Source organism: Rhipicephalus sanguineus, chromosome 1 (genome assembly GCF_013339695.2).
Source record: "Rhipicephalus sanguineus isolate Rsan-2018 chromosome 1, BIME_Rsan_1.4, whole genome shotgun sequence".
In the NCBI taxonomy this organism is placed as follows: Eukaryota; Metazoa; Arthropoda; class Arachnida; order Ixodida; family Ixodidae; genus Rhipicephalus; species Rhipicephalus sanguineus.
In genome coordinates, this window is record NC_051176.1 from 68083924 (window position 1) to 68103957 (window position 20034).

Consider the following 20034-nt stretch of genomic DNA (forward strand, 5'->3'; position numbering starts at 1 on the left):
CTGGAAGGGCACCTGACTGAAATAGACTCTCTGTGCCACCTTAATATGCTCACTCCCTCACCAGAGAGCAGGAATTGGCCTCCCTGGTGCTGTAACTGGCCAACGCCTCCCAAATGAGCCTCTCAACTACTCCCTGGCTCTCACACCCCAGCAGCTGCCGAACATCCGATCATGGCGGCGGCCGTACATGTAAAGCAGCAGAAGGTACTAAAAATTCCTTAACTCGAACAGGCCGCTACTGGAAACTGAACCTTGGAACGTTTAAGGCAATGACATTATCAAGCGAAGCTAGGCTACTTCATGAGTTAGAAAAGGTAAACTGGGATATTATTGGCCATGACGAAGTTAGAAGAACCAGGGAAGCATATGCCGTACTAACTAACGGACACGTGATTTGCTATATAGAGCTTCCTGACAAGAAAGAACGTGGCATCACATTTCTAATTCACAAAGACCTCGCCGGTAACATTGAAGAGTTCTCTAGTATGAACGAAAGGGTAGCGAGCCTCGTAATCAAACTAAACAGGCGATACAAACTCAAATTAGTGCAGGTATACGCCCCAACATCGAGTCATGACGACAGAGAAGTAGAACAGCTATACGAGGATATCGAGATAGTAATAAGAAAACGACGCAACCAATACACCATAATCATGGGCGACTTCAGCGCAAAAGTAGGAAGAAAACAAAATGGTGAAGAGGCAGTTGGTAACTATGGTATTTACTCTAGAAACCCCAGAGGAGAAATCTCAGTAGAATTTGCAGAGCGGAATAGGCTCCACATAATAAACAGCTTTATCCGTAAGTGTAAAAATAAGAAGTGGACATGTAGAAGCCCTAACGGACGAAAAGAGAATGAAAACGATTTTATTCTTTGTGGCAACCTAGGCATAATTCAAGACGTTAATTTCATAAATCATGTGATGTGCAGCGACGCTAGGTTAGTGAGTGCGAGGATAGCGCTTAACCTGAAGGGATCTCGAGCAAGACTAACTATCAAAAGACAATCCAACCTCGACGTATTAAGAATAAAATCAGAAGATTTTAACGCTATGATCGAAAACAAATACGCAGCTCTAGGAGAACAGGGTAATATTGGCATAGCAGAAATGAACGAAACAGTAACTAGAGTGACCTCCGAAGCAGCTATCGAAGTTGGAGGTAAAGCACCAAGACAAAAACTAGGCAAGTTTTCCGAATCCACAAAAGACTTAATAAAGAAACGGCAACACATGAAGGAAGGTAACTCAAGATCTAAAATAGAGATCGCTGAGCTGACAAAGCTAATCAACAAAAAGAAAGTCAATGACATAAGGAACTACAACGTCAAAGCGACAGAAGAAGCAGTGAAAAAAGGCACCAGCACCAAAACAGTAAAAAACAGACTCTGTATAGGAAGGAATAAAATGCACGCTCTAAAAGACAAGCTGGGCAATGTTGTCAACAACATTAATGACATAGTTCGGGTGGCAGAGGAATTCTACGCTGACCTATTTGGTTCGAAAATAAGTCATCCAACCTCGAGTGGAAGTAGCGATGAGCAAGATACGGAAGTCCCATATGTGACTACCGGCGAAGTTAGAAAGGCCATACGCGATATGCCACGCGGAAAAGCAGCTGGCGATGACGGAATAACAACCGATCTAATTAGACGGAGGAGAATTTATCTGGAAGAAACTTGCTACACTTTATACTCAGTGCGTCAAAACGGCAACGGTTCTAGTGAGCTGGGAAAATGCCAACGTTATATTGATGCGGAAGAGACTAGGCATAAAGGACATAAAGAACTATACGCCCATCAGCTTACTTTTGGTAATATGCAAAATATTTACATAAGTAATCTCAAACAGGATAAGGGGAACACTTGACTTCAACTAACCGAAAGAACAAGCCGGATTCAGGAAAGGCTACTCTACGATGGATCACATTCATGTGATAAATCATGTAATAGAGAAAGCTGCTGAATACAACAAACACATTTATATAGCCGTCATAAACTACGAAAAGGCATTCGACTGAGTAGAGATACTGGTAGTTCTAAAAGCACAATGTCGATGAGGAGTACCTCAATCTTATGTCAATACTTTAGCCGACATCTACAAAGACTCCACAGCTACCTTAGTTCTCCACAAGAAAAGCGATAAAATTGCAATCAACAAAGGAGTCAGACAAGGAGATACGATATCCCCAATGTTATTAACCGCGCGCTTGGAGCAAGTGTTTAAACAGCTAGACTGGGAAGAAACAGGAATCAAGGTCAGTGGAGAATGGCTCAACAACCTACGATTTGCAGATGACATAGTGCTCTTCAGTAACGATAGCAACTCATTGCAAAAACTGATTGAGGAATTAAACCGAGAAAGTGTTAAAGTAGGCCTCAAAATGAATATGGCAACGACAAAGATAACGTGACATAGCCTGGCGAAATAGAAAGAGTTTCAGCTCGAAAACAATACATTGGAGTGTATACAAGATAATGTATACCTAGGGCAGCTACTCACAGGAGAGCCTTATCACAAAAAAGAAATCCACCGAAGAATACGAATGGGCTGGAGCGCATTCGGCAGGCGCTCCGAAATGTGGTCAGGAGATCTGCCGCTGTCATTAAAGCGAAAATTACACAAACAGTGAATACTGCAGTTCTAATATAAGGGGTTGAAACATGAAGAATAACAATACAGCTGTAGGAAAAGCTGAGGACCACGCAGCGTGCAATGGAGCGTGAAATGATAGGAATAATATTAAGAGATCGGAGGACGGCAAAATGGGTAAGCAAACAGACAGGAGTCGCAGATATCCTAGTTGGCGCCAAGCGAAAACACAGTAAGAGCAACAAAATTGTTGCCAAGGGATGAGAAACGCAGTAGGGGAAGGCTGAAAGTTAGATGGAGTTACCAAATTTGGGAAGTTTGCAGGAATAAAATGGAATCAGCTCACACAGGATAGAATAAACTGGAGATCATTGGGAGAGGCCTTCGTCCTGCAGTGGACTAAAACAGGCTGCGAATGATGATGATGATGACAAAGAAAAAAGTGCCAAAGATATCTCAAGTAAGCTATGCTAGAGAACATGCAGGCTGTATTACTGGGAGAGTCATACAGTGCAGAAAAAGTGAGCATCCCACAGTTTTCCTTCTACATGGCCCTATTTAGCTCTTACAAGCCTTCCAGGGTTATAAGGGTTCCAGGGTCGGTCCCTGCCGGCGGCAAGTTATCTTTTCGTCCACTTTACTTTCTTCACATTTATATTCTAAATACTATAGATAACACCCCCTATACATTCCTTGGCATTATTGTCTGTTAGTTCTCATTGATATTGTGTCTAGCAAAGAAAAACGAGCCCTTAAGAGTCCCCTACAACCCTTCCAGGGGAAATTTAGTTCCAGGGGAAATTTAGGAACACGCTCACAAATTAGAAGGAAGCGGAGAAGAGGACAGCCGCTGGCGTAGCTCAATTTGTAGGGGTGTCTATGGCGAATAGCGGTTATTGTATCGGCCCGTATCTGTCGCAAAGTACGTTTTCGTAGACAGTTCTTTTTGCAATTTGTTATCATTCTTGCGTTTCAGATAAAACCACAATCTATTCTGCTTGCTTTAGGCTTGCACAACTTACAAAAATTGAGTCCCCCCGTTCCATTGCTCCTGATCAACATGTGGTGCTTTGCACCTTCACATGAGATACAAGACCTTAAAACATTTACTGCAAAAGCCACACCCTATGAACTAAAGACCTTAGCTATGCTTCCAACCTTGGTTTAGGCAGCGGCGTCTTCTGTCATCACTGTACACCCTCTGAGATTTCTCTGCCTCACAATCAGTGTCATCCTCCATGTCATTCCTAACTCACATAGGCAGGACAGCAGGGTACCTACAAACCTTGACATCGTTTTGTTTCTTTCAAATCGCGGTAGGTATTGTAGGTGAAAGGCAGAAAAATTTGCGAAAGAAATAGACCTGTATGGTGCAACATTGCGCTGCTGAGGCGAAGGACTAATTTGAGTGATAACGGCATTTCGTCAAGTTCATGCTTTATATCTAGGGCTCCGTATTTTGGGAGTTTATTTGTCTGGAAATTCGGAGGGTGTTTTGCACAGTTCATTTTTTGGCGGAAATGCAGCGCTTATCGGAGTTTATTTCTCGTAAACCCCCAATTCCCCTAAATTCAGAGTAAGTTAACATTAATCTCCATACTCCAACATCATACATGAAATGATAGCTGAACACGAAAACATCAGGGCACACGAAGCGTATTTGAATTGTCTGAAAGGTCTGAAGGCACAAATACATATACACACGAACGCAAGTTCTTGAATACAAAACACCTACGATTCTGCATACTACAACCTTAAAGCTTGTTGTAATAGACGCAAGCATGCTTTACGAGGCTGTTGTCACTGATGGAAGCGTGGTCCTTTCGAGTGATGATTCTCAGGTTTGAAAATGCCCTTTCAACGTTTGGACTAGAAACAGGGAGAGCCAGAAGACGCCGCGCGCAGCGAGAAAGCACTGGCCACTGCACAGTGTGAAGTCTCCAAAACAACAGAGGTTCAACAATGTTACTGATTTCACAGGTTTGAAAGTTCGCAAAATACACTCATGAGCTGGCTCACGCCGTCAGTTTTATTTAGAAACACTAAATAAAAAATCGGCCCATTGGTTTCGAACGCGTGGGGTAGCTCATGCTTCTTATTTGGATTCACAATTTGAACACTGTACCAAAACGATTTACAGATGTACTAGAGTACATCGCAAAGGCTCCTCTCAGCTGTCTTTCTCCACTTTTCAGCGACATCAGCGTCGTATCCATGAAAGTCTGCGACAGTCGTTGAGCAGTCATTCTGGATGAGTCGTTGTGATTGTAGATGCTCCGCAAGTATCAAGGTGCCCTTGCTGCTGGCAATGCTGACTTTCGCATGACAAAACTTGCGAACAATCACTCCTTCGGATGACGTTGACTCTTTCAAATCACTAAACTCTACGCAGTCGCAAGAAAGGTTCCGTTCCCTTCCATTTTGCTTGCCCTAATTTCTCTTCATGCGCTACACATATGCGTCACGTGAGCATGCCATGCTTTCGGCCAGCGGGCTATCCGCACTCGATTCTCAATGCAGATGCTCAAACTGCTCTCTCTCGCGCGCGCATGCAAGAACCCGAAAATCGAGAACGATGCAAATAAAATAACGGAAATCTGGGCCAGTTTGTAAGAATTCATCATGGAGCAGGTAGCCCAAGAAATACGGGGACACAAGAAAGCGACATAAATACCAGACGCGCGCTCGTCTGGTGTTTATGATGCTTTCTTGTGTCGGCGTATTTTTTGCGTTACATACTCCAAAATAAAATCAATAAAAAACTTCGATTCGAGTGAGAATCGAACTCAGGCCGTCTGCGTGGCAAGCAGGTATTCTGCTTGCCATGCAGACGAGCACACATAAATTATGGGTGAACCCCCCCCCCCCCCCCCACCCCGAAAAGATTTCTGGCTACGCCCCTGGAGTCCACCAATCTCGGGTCAGGGTCCTGAGCATAGGCGAAACAGTAAGCATCCTCGCAAACACCACAACCAACCTCCGAGTGCAGCCAGGCCAGACCCTTACACGCAGAGGGTTTTGTGAACTTTCCAATTGGAAACAAAACTGGCTGTCGAGTACTTGCGACAGTTACGGTTGCAAGTGAATACGGAATCAAGGCTTCGGTGCCACTATACCGAAAGGCGCCGAGGGAGAGAAAGCCCTGTTCAAACCATCTGCATTTGCGTGTAGTAATCCTTTCTTCTCTTTAACGTTAAACGCGTACGGTTGCAAACTGAAGCTCTGACGCAACAACCTGTCATTTTTGTTGGATATCTGTTGAAGCCACGTCAGAGGACGATGATATGTAATGAAAACGAATTCTGAACCAGCCAAATAACAGGAAAGCTTTTCCACAGCCCATAGGAGGCACGCACCTTCCTTTTCTATGGTACTGCAAGCTTGTTCTCGAGCAGAGAGCTTTCGGCTCAGGTACAAAATGGGATGCTCATGCCCGTGCTTATCTTCCCGACTTAAAACGACACCTACCCCTTTGTCGCTTGCGTCACACTGCACAAGAAAGGGTTTCGAGTTGTCTGGGTTGTCAGCTTCAGCTGTTAACTCAATATCATGAGTCATCAAAGTGATCCGACCGGGTAGCTTTCAGAACACTTGTTAGTGCTCGGCAATCAAATCTGCCAAATTTTCAAGCTGGCTTTCACATAGGGCAGCACTGTCAAATTAAGGATTTCATCAACAGAAAATCAAGTCATGTCACGGGAAATGTCTAGAAGTTCGGCTGGTACTATTTCGGATTGATTTAACAACAAGTTCACAGTCGGCACGCGCTCTACGCAGGGCTTCATGAGGTTACGGTGATAGATACGTACTTGCTTCCTACGACTTGGCAGTCTAACAACGTAGGCTGTGTCTGAAAGCTCGTGCTGTATCGGCCCGGGGCCTTTCCAGTGTACCTCCAACTTGTTAGCTTTTCAGGTTCGCAACACAGGCACCTTTTGCCCTTCGTGAATCTGGCGCACACAGCTGCTTTTGTCCTAGCGCCCTTTTGCTTTTGCCTGAGCTTCACGCATATTACCTTCACCTTCCACCAGAGCCTTCGTGTCGCACAAGCGCTGCAGTAGGTCGCAAACGTACTCGACCACGGTCGGATGGAGCCCACGCCCTTCCGCACACAAGCTCTGCTGGACTAAAACCTGTTGATTCATGCGCCACTGAACGTAAAGCAAAAAGCATAGCTGGTAACGCGGTGTCCCATCCGTTTTTCTGCTCATAACACAAAGCCCGCAATACCCGCTTCATTACAGAATGAACCCTCTCTACACTGCTGCCTTGCGGATGTTGAACAGAGCTGTGGTGTATCTTGAAACCGCACCTGTTAAGAAAAGTGGTTATTAATTCGCTTGTGAAGACACTTCCGAGATCCTACTGTACTTTACTCGGAAAACTCACGCGGGAAAAGATCAAAAGGAGGGCATCTACTGCTTCTGCCGATGTAAGACAACGCAGCGGCACTGCCTCGGGGAATTTGGTTGCAGGGCACACCACTGTCAAAAGATATTTATATCCCGACTTCGTCAGTGGCAAGGGTCCCACAATGTCAATTACAACTGGACGAAGCGGCTCAGTGATAATTGGAACTGCAGTCATAGCTGCCTTGCGTTTCTCGTTTGGCCTCCCAGTTCGCTGGCAAACGTCACAACTACGAACGAACTCCTCCACATCTTTAAAACAGCCCGGCCAGTAATACTCGCTTACCAGCTTCCCTTTTGTCTTGTTAATTCCGAGGTGACCGGACTAGCCTGCCTGATGGGAAAGTTCTAGAATGTTCTCGCGGTACTTTAGAGGGACCATGATTTCGTCAGCGCTTGCGTCTTTCTTGCCATGAAACTCGCGGTACAAAATGCCGCTTCTTTCAAAGAACGAACCACTGCCTGTGCCGGAGATTGCAACACTTTGGTGGAATTTTGTCAAGGTTACATGTTTTCCGTTCCTCGATCAACGTGGCTTTATCGACAGAGAATAGCGCCCGAAAATCGCGGCTTGCGGGTGGAATGAATCTGGTTTCCTGTTCGCTGTCGTCGTGGGCGGATTCATGCGTGTCTGAGCTTGGGTCACCGCTATTATCTGATGAACTGCGTTTTTGATCCTGGGTACTGAGAACACGTGAAGAGGGCTTTTGGTGAGCTCAGCTGCTTTCGCCATTGACCGCGTGACAAACATTACGGGGTTTATATAAGTGTGACGCCAGACTTCAGCAGTTCTTTTGCCGTTCTGTTCGATAGCAAGTATGGGCATCATGGCAATACGCTATCCGAGACTGCTGCTTCGGTCTTAATATCACCGAATGACCATTTTAATGTTACTTTCGCTACTGGCAAGCTATGAGTGGCTTCTTCCAAGGCTTGTCTTAAGCACACGTAACAAGCCCGTAATCCCCTCTTAAGCACACGTAAACCCTTCAAGGCTGTCAGTGCACCTCGTCAAGCGCTTTGGACACACTCGGCTGAGTTTGGTGGTTTTATGGCCTGGAGATTAACTATTTGCAGTCGAGGTTGCTCGGAAGAGGCAGTCACTTGTGCACTGCTTTGTTCAGCCCTCTGCGAGATGCACCGGACAACTAGCCGAGCGCCTGAGATTCCTCATCGGGGACTTTTCTCACACTACGCGGTGTCTTTGTGGCTTTTCTGACCCGTTTGGGAGCTGGTCGTCAGCTGTGCCGGCGACGTTATCGAGGCAAGGAAAGACTGCACCTGACAACATGGCCAGTTTTCAGGAATGGGCGCCGCCGCGATCCTTTCACTGTGTGTATGGTGCCCTTTTGTGTCTTCTGTCCACCTCCCGGGCACCCTCCGTCGAGCCGGGCGCGCCGCTTCTCTCTTTCCTGGGGTGGGAAGGAAGCGGTGCTTGACCTTTCCCCTTTGGGGTCGGAGATGAAGATAACTTGTTGATTGGACTATCCTGGACTCAATGGTTTTCTCCAACAGGGACTCTGGGGAAGACCCAGGCTTTATAACGCGAGCGTCGAGACGCTCCAAAAAGCACGCTACCAAATCGTCATGTAAATAAACGTTCTTATGATCAGCTCCGGCTCGTGAGCTCTACTTCTCCTTGTGGCCTGGCTGCTCCCCGGTCCTTTGGGCAGACCCCCACCGCTGCCGCAAGCTGTTACGTTTGGCCGAGACGCGTTCCAAGCCGGGAGAGGAAGACGTCGAGAGAACGAAGAACGAACGTTTTAATGCAGCATGCTTGCCGAAAGAAGGTGTACAAAAGAATGGCCCCACGGAGTGTTCTGCAGTCCTTTATAAAGGAACGCTGTGATCACAGGGGGCGGGAAAACACAACAACGCACACGCCCGACAACAGATTATCGCACTGAACAGTTGAGCCAGACTTGACTTAGGCGCTGGCTGATAAGCGATGCGCGGTGCGCAAACGCAACAGGGCAACCACTACAAATCACGTTGAGTAGCACTGACAATTGGGCGAGTTGGTACAGATGCATGGCTTCAGAACGGCGCAACAAGGAAGACGAAAATACGAAAATACGAAAATGTGTTCGTGTGATCCTTCGTATTTTCGTCTTCCTTGTTGCGCCGTTCTGAAGCCATGCAACCACTACAAGTTAACGTGCAAGGTATCTACTACGGCACAAATCGTAATTTTTGTGAAGTAGAGAAGCACCAACTAAGCCATTATTCGTCTTTCTGCAGATAAGCGAGATACCCGCTACACAACTGTAAGGGATTATGTGCACTTATGATGCTGCATGTGACTGACAACGATGAAGAATTATGGTTGAGCACTTTGTAGTGGGTGGGAAGCTTTAAACCAAACACTCGTTGGGCAATTAACATTATGTGACGCCTGGTTGTTATTCTACTCTTCTGCCACGCTATATTACATATGTTAACGCGATTCCCTGCCTGACATGACGTATATAAAAGGTCTTTTTGCAAAGGAGTTTCAACCACCACCGTGGCTCTGTGGTAGAATACTCGGCTGCTACGCAAAGGGCTCGGGTTCGAATCCCATCCGATCCTGGATATTTTTTACCACGAAAGTGTTTTATGCCGGGGTCCACCAAGACTTCAGTGACGTATTTCCGTCACGGAAATGAAGTCGAAAAAATGTACATGATCAGACGGCAAAGAAAAGAAATTCCGTCAACGGGCATCGAACCCACGACCGCTTGGTCCGCAACAACAGATACCGAGCTCGCTATGCACTACGACACGGTCACAGACTCCAGACGCTTTACAAACGCGCCTTTTATATCTACCACTCTCCCGGTTGGTGGGATGGTGTTGCCCTCTAGGAGCGGCAAAATAAAGTAATTCATCATTACTGTAACCTCCGCGATTAGTACCTGCAACGCGTTACACGTTCGTCCCATTCGGCGCGTTTTCAACAAAAGTGCAATTTTGTCAATGCCTTAACACACGACGAGGTGGCGACCTTAACCCAAGCATCGTAAAAGCGTCGGCCTCGCTCATCGCATTGCGCTAATCAAACTAAAAATAGCTCTGCGACGTGCGCCTGCCTCACCTGGCTGTAACACCACGTTCCCCGGCTACGAGCTCGCCCCGAAAAAAATTGCGGCCGAGCTACCGGGGCGGCACGATGCGCTTTGCGTTTCCCTCTAGTGCGTCCGTCGTGTTCATTCACATTTTAACATGCCGCAGAATGGCGACCAAGTTCTGCGTCGAATATGCGACGCTCTTCTGGCTATCCTGGCTATCACAACTCGTTCTCTGATTGCGCTTTCACCGTTAACTACTACAGCTACCACAAGGGTTTGTTTAATCATTGAACATGGACGTTAGTCGTCGGCATGGAGATATACCACCAAGCATCTAAGTGGGTGCATCCACGTTAAACGGCGCTATAGCTGCCAGACATCAATATACATTGTGCGAACTCTCTTATATCAATGCACAGTAAACATTCAGTTACTTCTATAAGGGCACGTTTTACTTTCGTGTTATTCCGATTCCTATGACAGAGCGATCACCCATGTTTTTTCTTATTCCGCGCGATAGTGGTTACGGACACCAGCGGCGACGGCCGACAACTGCCACACCGCCGTTGTGTTCTGATGACAGCTATCGCTGTAAAGCGCTATATGAATGTCATGTATTGGAATGAGTCTCCTTAACGCATGTAATATTGCGTGGTAGAAGCGTAGAATTGCGCCAGGCGTGAAAACATGTGAATTGGGCTACGAGTGGGTGTTAGGCGCTCAGACATGTTTAATCACCATCAGCTGCAAAAGCATCAACAAAGTGAGCAGCTGCGCAGGTTCACGTGTTGCCTTACGGACGCGTAGTGGGCCCTTTGCTGATTCGCAAAATGAAGAATTGTGGTGTAGCGGGCACTTAACAACTGTGCTTGCAGTAGGCATTCTAGGATAGTTTGAAACGGCCAATGTTACGTATACAGTTGTTCGTTTTCTTACGGCACGGTTGAGGCATGCACCGAGAACCGAAGTATGCTAGCAATTCAGAAGCCGATGCGCACGGGGCCCGATTAAGCTATCGCGTTCTACTCTTGAAGGCGAAGCTCAAGCGTCCTCCAAGTTTTTGTTCGGCTGCTTGATCGGTGCGCAAATATCTTTGTGACTAATTTCGGAAATGAAGTGCAACATCATGCGAAGGGAACTATCATTGGCTGCCTGAACTATTACGTTCAGATTACGGATTTGAGTTCTTCCGAGGCTACACCATTCAACTCTGCGAGCATAGACTCCAAACTCGCATCCATCCACATCGAAGCAGCACTATCATCGAACCAGAAGCAACAAATCGAGAGCCTTGTACGAGAATTTGCCTCGTGTCTCTCGACGTTGAAAGTCCAGAGAACATCTATCGCCAAACGCCGCATCATAGTCGAGGAATCTGTCAGGCCTGTTTGCTAGCATCCCTACTGAGTATCACCAAGAGAGAGGGAAGTAATCAGAAACCAGGTTGAAGGAATGCTTATAGACGACGTAATTAAACCGTCGGCCAGCCCGTGGACTTCGCCTGTGGTGCTAGTAAAGAAAAGGGGCCACACTTCACCCTTTTGCGTGGACTGCCTAAAGTTGAACGGCGTCATAAAGCGGGACGTCTATCCGCACCTGAGTTGTAACGCACAATTCAGGTAGTTTTGGAATAATTATTTATTATGGGCTAACTTGTGCCCTAAAATCAAGCGAAAGATACTCGCAGCGTTCCTCGTAAGAGATCAAGAATACCAGAATGTCGTCGTTGTTGTTGTTTTCCTCCGAGCATGGCGCATACCCAATGCAGGGGATTGGCCGAGTAGGGGGTGAATTTTTCCGATATTTTATTTAGTCTGCATTGTAGAAGCTATAATTAACTAATATATTGAACTGATGTACCAATTATTGGTAAGGAAATATTTAAAGCAGGCAGAATTTAGCCAGATATTCTTTTAGACTGTCTGATGAATTCCTCAATGGCGAAGAAAACGTCCTTCTGGCTGTATCGCAAATGGTGGTCCCAAAAGAAAGAATAACTGGTTCTGATACTTCCTCGAGTAGTGTTTCCCTTCTGCTTCCCTTTTCAGAACCGCCTGCGACGATGGCGTGTGCCGTACGACCTTTTCTTGTTTCATTAGCGCGCTGTTGTTCTCCCGCAGGGCGCACTAACCTGCGCGCGTAGTTTAACGATGGTGTCTGTCTTGCATCCATATATATATATATATATATGTATATGGTATCATGCGTGCACCAGAAGCTCGAGCTAGGGAACTGTGCTCGGTGCATTGCATGACCAGGTACCAGCTCTACGTTCAATAAATCACCTTTATATTTGGTGGAGCCATGCTGGGTAACTTTCCACTACCACCCTGGAACTGCGTTCCCGGACGCTACCTACTACCGTGCCGGACGCTGACCAGCAGACGTTCCCTTCGCCACACGTCACCTGCGCTGGCATTGTTCCCCGTCGGGAGCCTCGCATCTTCAGCAGAACTGACGACAACGCCGTTGAAGATTGGCTTTCGAATTATGAAGCGGTCAGCGATCTAAACAAGTGGACTGAGGCGGACAAGTGAACAGGCGTATCGTTCTATCTCACTGGCGTCACCAGTCCTTGGTTCAGGAACAATGAGGTGGTCGCTCTTCAAGACGTCAATCACTGCAGTATTTGGTCGACCCGCCGTCAGAAAGCTCCGAGCCCAGCAGTGTTTGGGCAGGCGCGCACAGGCCAGGGTTGAAACGTTTACCAGGTATAATAAAGACGTTGTCGATCTATCCAGACGCGTGAACGCTGTCATGAAGGAAACAGAAAAAATCAAGCACATCATATAAGGGATTGACGATGATACTTTTCAAATGCTTCTGGCGAGGAACCCGACCACAACTGCCGACGTTATCTTGTGCCAGAGCTATGATGAATTACGCAAGGAGCGAGCTCTGACGAGGCGAGCTTCATCACTCAATGTGGCGTCACTCTCTAGCGTCACTCTCGGCCCCGAACAAGCGTTGAGATGCTGCCAGCTACCCGCGAGCAAAATCTTGTGGCTGATCCACTTATATAGGCTGTGGTAGCTGCCATGTACGCCCGCAAAGTGTCAGTACCACTTCCAGCATCTTGTGAACCATACTCCTCTTCCTGTCTCCAGGTCCAGCACTCCTACCGCCAACGCGTGGCGTAGTCTCGACAATTGTTCTAAATACTTCTCATGTAGGTACCCGGGACACGTTGCAAGGCATTGCCGCCGCCGTGTGCAAGCCCTCGATGACAGCCCGCGAGCGCCTTGCTTCCGGCTTCACTTTAACGCTCATTACGCTCGCTCCGCCGCACCACAAGTTCGCTAACAAGCTGATCGCTGCCCTCGATTCGAACATCTCCTCTCTCTCTCCCCACGTCGCCGCTCTGTTTACCCTATGCGTCGACGGCCCACACATAACGAAGAAGGAACCTAGACGACGCAGTTCCGGAGGCAGCAACTGCGCAAGTTTCCGTTTTCCCAAGTCCTCATTCTTCACCTGCCGACGTTCTTTGTCGATGATGTCGTTGTTGTTGCGATGATTGTATGAAAACCAGCGATTGTATGAGTGTATTGATTGTTGCGATGATTGAATGAAAACCCGCGAAATACAAGAAAAACACGTGACCAGCGCATTCGCGAGCAGCGAAGGTGCTGCTCTCAGCCGTGGTTCGAGCGAACTAAATTAGCTCCGGCCGCGACTCGCCGGCTCCGTTCCCGCGTAGGCCGATAAGTTGGCTGTGGTTTCTTGCCCCGCGTCAGCCAGTTGGCGCGCGTGACGTTGCAAGTTGTAGCGAGCGCGGGCCAAGAAACCAGCAATAACCTTTCGGACCACCGCTGCGACGGCGCCGAAGAGTCGCGGCCGCAGCTGATTTCGTTCGCCTAAACCACGGCTGAGAGCAGCACGTTCGCTGCACGCGAATGCGCTAGTCACGTGGTTCTTTTTGTATTTCGCGGGCTTTCTTTGTAGCTTGGAAAAAAATGGTATACGTGAGACTTTCTTTATCGCAAATAATGCAATGGGGGATTTCTCAAGGCGCTCTCGAACATTGCAAGTCGCATCTCTTGCCTACAGTCAATATTTAGTAATTAAGCGAAATAATCCTAATTAGGAATTTATTATTACAAAACAAAAAATTTTCTCTAGTGCGCAAGGTGACTATCAGAAATGTGTAACTGACTTTACTCGCCTGCCTCTAATGCAGTTTTTAACCCTTGGCTAAAGATAGCTGGGACGCCCAGTGTGTGTGTGTGTGTGTGTGTGTGTGTGTGTGTGTGTGTGTGTGTATATATATATTGTTAAGGCGTTTATTGACGGCGGGATTGACGGCGACGATGCACAACGACAGAGCGCAGACTCGCAGACTCTCACGAGCACGAGCACGAGAGGCGTGCTCTCCGAGAAGAGGCGAAGAGGGCGACCCACTAGAAGGCGCTGGAGAGGACGGCCCATTACAACGTTCCAGTTCTTCTCTACAATTACCCCGGGTACGAAAAGGGAGCCGTCTGGCGACCTAGCAGCTGGTCACTACGAGCGGGTCATGGTAGGGCTTGAGGCGCTCCACGTTGACAATGTCGCGCCCTCGACGGCGCATGTCGGAAGATGGGTCGATGGGTTCAATCAGGTAGTTGACCGGGGATGTGCGTTCGACGACACGGTAGGGGCCTTCGTATTTGGGCAGCAGTTTGGAAGAGAGGCCAATTGCAGTGGTAGGGATCGAGAGCCATACGAGTGCTCCGGGTAGGAACGTGGGTGCAGAAGTGTTGGTCTCACCGCGGATGCTTTTCTGCCGCTCTTGGTCCTGCGTAGTAAAGGTCTTCGCAAGCTCGCGACACTCCTCAGCAAGTCTGGCTGTGGCAGAAATAGGCGCACACTCAGATCGATCCGGCTTGTATGGAAGGATTGTGTCGATTGTGTGCGACGGGTGCCTGCCGTACAATAGGAAAAATGGTGAGAAACCAGTGGTGCTTTGAGGGGCGGTATTGTAGGCGTAGGTGACGAAAGGTAGAATGGAATCCCAATTTGTGTGATCGGCGGCGACATACATCGAGAGCATGTCGCCGAGCGTGCGGTTAAAGCGTTCCGTGAGCCCATCCGTCTGCGGGTGGTAAGCAGTAGTTTTGCGGTGAACAACGTTGCACTCTTTGAGGATGGCTTCGACGACTTCCGACAGGAAGACACGGCCTCGATCGCTGAGCAGCTCCTGGGGTGGACCGTGGCGCAGCATGAGCCGGCGGAGCAGAAAGGAGGCTACATCGCGCGCTGTAGCCGCTGGGAGGGCGGCAGTTTCGGCGTATCGCGTAAGGTGGTCTACAGCGACGATGGCCCAGCGGTTACCAGCCGAAGTCAGAGGGAGTGGCCCATACAAATCGATGCCAACGCGCCCAAACGGCCGATCAGGGCAAGGTAAAGGTTGCAGACCTGTTGGTGACTGGTGCGTTGAAGTTTTGCGGCGCTGACAATCGATGCAGGAGCGAACGAACTTCTGCACGTAGCGGTACATGCCTCGCCAAAAGTACCGTTGGCGAATTCGGTGGTATGTTTTCGATACCCCAGAGTGCGCACACTGCGGATCAGCGTGGAACGATTCGCATATTTCAGAACGCAGACTGCGGGGTATTACTAGTAGCCACTGGCGGCCGTCGGCGTTGTAATTGCGTCGGTGCAGGAGGTCGTCGCGAATGGCGAAATGGTGGGCTTGTCGACGCAACGCGCGAGTGGATGGTGTTGCCGAAGGATCAGTGAGCAAATCTAGCAGTGAAGCGATCCATTGATCCTTGCGCTGTTCGGTAGCGATAGTGTGAACGTCGGTGGAAGAAACGGCATTGTGAGACATTGAGCTGTGGGTGTTGTCGTCAGGCAAGGGGGAGCGCGAGAGTGCGTCGGCGTCAGCATGCTGGCGTCCGTTGCGGTACAGCACGCGGATATCGTAGTCCTGTAGGTGAAGTGCCCAGCGGGCGAGGCGGCCTGATGGATCCTTCAATGATGACAACCAGCAGAGGGCATGGTGGTCGGTGATGACATCGAATGGGCGACCATAAAAATAAGGTCGGAGCTTCGTAAGGGCCCAGATGATCGCTAGGCATTCCTTTTCGGTGAATTCTTCTCTACAATATATATATATATATATATATATATATATATATATATATATATATATATATATATATATATGTTGGCGTCAACAGGCAGAAAAAGAATGTTCCACACTCGCCGTCAAGGCTACTGGCGGCGCTGACTGACGCTCCCACGTTTAAATACACATATATACCCCATAAAGTGGACGGTGAGATGGCCGCCGCGGTAGCTCAGTTGGTAGAGCATCGGACGCGTTATTCGAAGGTCGCAGGTTCGGTCGCTGCACGCGGCAAGCTATCTTTTCGTCCACCTTTCTTTCTTCACATTTATATTACATTTACTACTAATAACGTCCCCTATACTTTCCTTGGCATTATTGTCTGTTAGTTCGCATTAATATTGTGTATAACAAAGAAAAACGAGCCCTTTCCACTTCTTTCCTTCAGTATACTACATAGTAACAGTTCAAGATAGACGTTATTTGGTGGGAAGAATTTTCGGATATTAATTTTTGCAAGAAGATAACGCGAAACATAACTTGTATCATTAATTATGCAATATGAACTCCCATATTTATGGCGATGGCACTAATAGTAGTTATATATCAAAAAACAGTATCATGGGGCCTTTGTTTTTACCAATGCTCTATTTATTTGCAGATGTCAGCGGAAACAATTGGCCTCCTGGTTGTAACCGCGTAACCAGCAGTAGTTTTGGAACGGAATCTCGACCTCCCTTAGGCCCTTATTGCGAAGCAGTTAATAACAGCTCTTATCCGAATCGTACATGGATCGGTTTGGTAAGTGTCCATTGCCATCTATTCATTTAATGTAGTTTTATGTTTTCTTTTAAAAGCATATATTTCAGAGCATATGGAGAAATATTTTACGAAAGCTTCATGCTGACGTTTTTTACCATGCTAATGAAACATATATTCTGCTACATATATACGATACGTGACCTGCTATTTATGTTCGTCACGCACTCCTGTCATGCCATACCAATTTAGGTATATATCCAGTTAATAAAAGGGCCGTCAGTGCACCATGAGCCGGACACGTAAGTCATGCTGTAATACGTGTCATGATTTTCATGTTAACTCCTGTTATTTGTGTTCGTCAGACAGTCACGTCGCGCAATGCCAATTTTGGTGTATATCAAGCTAGCGAAACGGCCGCCAGCGCACCATGAGCGTGACACGTAACTCATGCTCTACATGACATGCGTGTCATGATTGTCATATTAAGTCCTGTTATTTGTGTTCCTCACACAGTCACGGCGCGAGATACCCATTTTGGTGTATATCAAGCTAGCGAAACGGCCGCGAGCGCACCATGAGCCTGGCACGTAAGTCATGCTTTATATAACATGCCTGTCATGATTTTCATATTAACTCCTGTCATTTATCTTCGTCACACAGTCACGTCGCGAGATACAAGTTTTGGTTATATTAAGCTAGCAAAACGGCCGCCAGCGCACCATGAGCGTGGCACGTAAGTCATGCTGTACATGACATGCGTGTCATGATTTTCATGTTAACTCCTGTTATTTATGTTCGTCACGCAGTCACGTCGCGAGATACCAATTTTGATGTATATCAAGCTAGCGAAACAGCCGCGAGCGCACCATGAGCGTGGCACGTAAATCATGCTGTACATGACATGCGTGTCATGATTTGTACGTTAGGGCCTGTCACTTATGTTCGCTGCACTCTTGTCACGCCATATCAATTTTGGTATATATCAAACTAACGAAACGGCCGCAAGCGCACCAAAACAGTGGCATGTACTAAATCATGTCATTCATGACATGGATATCATGATTTTCATGTTATGACCTGTCATTTGTGTTCGTCATAAAGTCATGTTACGCCATAGCAATTTTGGTATACTTCCTATTAACGAAACGGCCAGGAGAGCACAAAGCCGTAGGCGACTAGATAGATAGATAGATAGATAGATAGATAGATAGATAGATAGATAGATAGATAGATAGATAGATAGATAGATAGATAGATAGATAGATAGATAGATAGATAGATAGATACGCTCAAAGTCGCAGAAGTTCGCTAAGAATTGCTTCGCATTTAAAAACTTTGAGGAAGCTTGAGATTCCCCTTCAAGAGTAGAACGCGATAGCCTAATCGGGGCCCTTGCGCCTAGTCTTCTCAATTGGTAGCCTCGCTTGTGTTGTCGGTGTATGCCTCAACCGTGCCCTGAGGAAACGAACGACTGTGCGCGTGGCACTCGCCGTTTCAAACTATCCTAGAATGCCTACTGCAAGTGCAGTTGTTAAGTGCCCACTACGCCATAATTCTTGCTTTTGCGAATACGCGAAGGGCCCACTACGCGTCCCTAAGGCAACACGCGAATCTACGCAGCTGCTCACTTTGTTCATGCTTTTGGAGCTGACGATGATTAAATATGTCTAAGCAATAGGTGGACCTTTAAAACACCCACTCATTGTGCAATTAAGATGTTTTGACTCCTCGCGCGATTGTACGCGTCTACAACAAAATATTACATACGTTAAGTGGACTTCTTCCACTACATGAATTTCATTAATGTTTCTAAATGCGGAGCATTTCTTAACAAACTTCTGCGACTTTGAGCGTATCTATCTATCTATCTATCTATCTATCTATCTATCTATCTATCTATCTATCTATCTATCTATCTATCTATCTATCTATCTATCTATCTATCTATCCGCCTACGGCTTTGTGCTTTTCTGGTCATTTCGCTAATCGGATGTATACCAAAATTGACATGGCATAACATGACGGTATGACGAACATAAATAACAGGTCATAACATGAAAATCACGATATGTATGCCATGAACACCATGATTTACATGTCACGACCTTGGTGCTCTTGCGGCCGTTTTGTTAACGTAATATATGCCAAAATTGGTATGGTGTGACAATAGTGTACGACGAACATAAGTGACCCGTCCTAATGTGCAAACCATGACACGCATGTCATGCAGAGCATGATTAACATGACATGGTCTTGGGGCGCTCGCGGTTATTTAATTTAATCGATATATACCAAAATTGATATGACAAAAGTTATGACGAACACAAATGACAGGTGATACCTTGAAAATCATGACATACGTGCCACGCTCATGGTACGCTCGCGGCCGTTTCGCAGGCTTGATGTGTACCAAATTTGGTATTGTTGACATGACTGCATGGCGGGCATAACTGGCAGGTGGTAACATCCAAATCATGACATGCATGTCATGCAGCTAGGGTATGGTATGACTCACATGCCACGCTCATGATGCGCTCGCGGTCGGTTCGCTAGCTTGATAAACACCAAAACTGCTGTAACGCGACATGGCTTTATGCGAACATAAATGACAAGCGTTAACATGAATATCATCACATGCATGTTATGTACGATATGATTTACACGCCACGCTCATGGTACTGTAGCGCCGCGCCACTCGCGACCAGTCGACCAGCGAAATAAAGTGTGCCTTTTAAACACCTATTTAGGCGCGCCTGAATAACGAGAAATTTTAATACAGGTCAAAGCACCAGGACTCGGACGACCCCCGTACCGCGACTCAGATGTCGAAGAGTGGGAACAAAGCTATGGGGCTCCACGGCTAGAGTAACAGGGTGCGCTGCAAGGTCCATGCGAAGGTTGTACGTACAGTGTCAACGGAAAAAGATTGGCACTGGTTGCCGGAGCGGCAACATTGCGACACGCGGCGCTGCGATTTTCCCGAGCGCGCCGATATCGAGAGCGCCAAGCACATTCCATTTTCCAAAGCAGAGGTGGGCGGCGGAAAGCACTCCAGTAAACAGATTTTTCTGGGCAACTGCGATAAAGATACGGTTGCTCGCAACTTCAGCCAAATAAGAAAATTGGCCGCGTATCTGCGTGCTTCGCTGCAAATGTCGTCGAAAGACGAT

The 20034-nt window shown here is 47.2% G+C and overlaps 1 long non-coding RNA gene across 7 annotated transcripts in view; it reads left to right on the forward strand.

Moving 5' to 3' along the window:
• Positions 1–20034, forward strand: part of LOC119392715 (uncharacterized) — a 65287-nt gene that overhangs the window by 18635 nt on the left and 26618 nt on the right. For 6 of the 7 annotated variants that reach the window (XR_005183679.2, XR_005183678.1, XR_005183687.1 and 3 more), the window contains one exon: positions 16764–16903. This is a non-coding gene — a long non-coding RNA (uncharacterized LOC119392715). Of the gene's footprint in view, positions 1–182; positions 205–16763; positions 16904–20034 lie in introns of those variants that run through there. The other variant, XR_005183692.2, reaches the window with a different exon arrangement.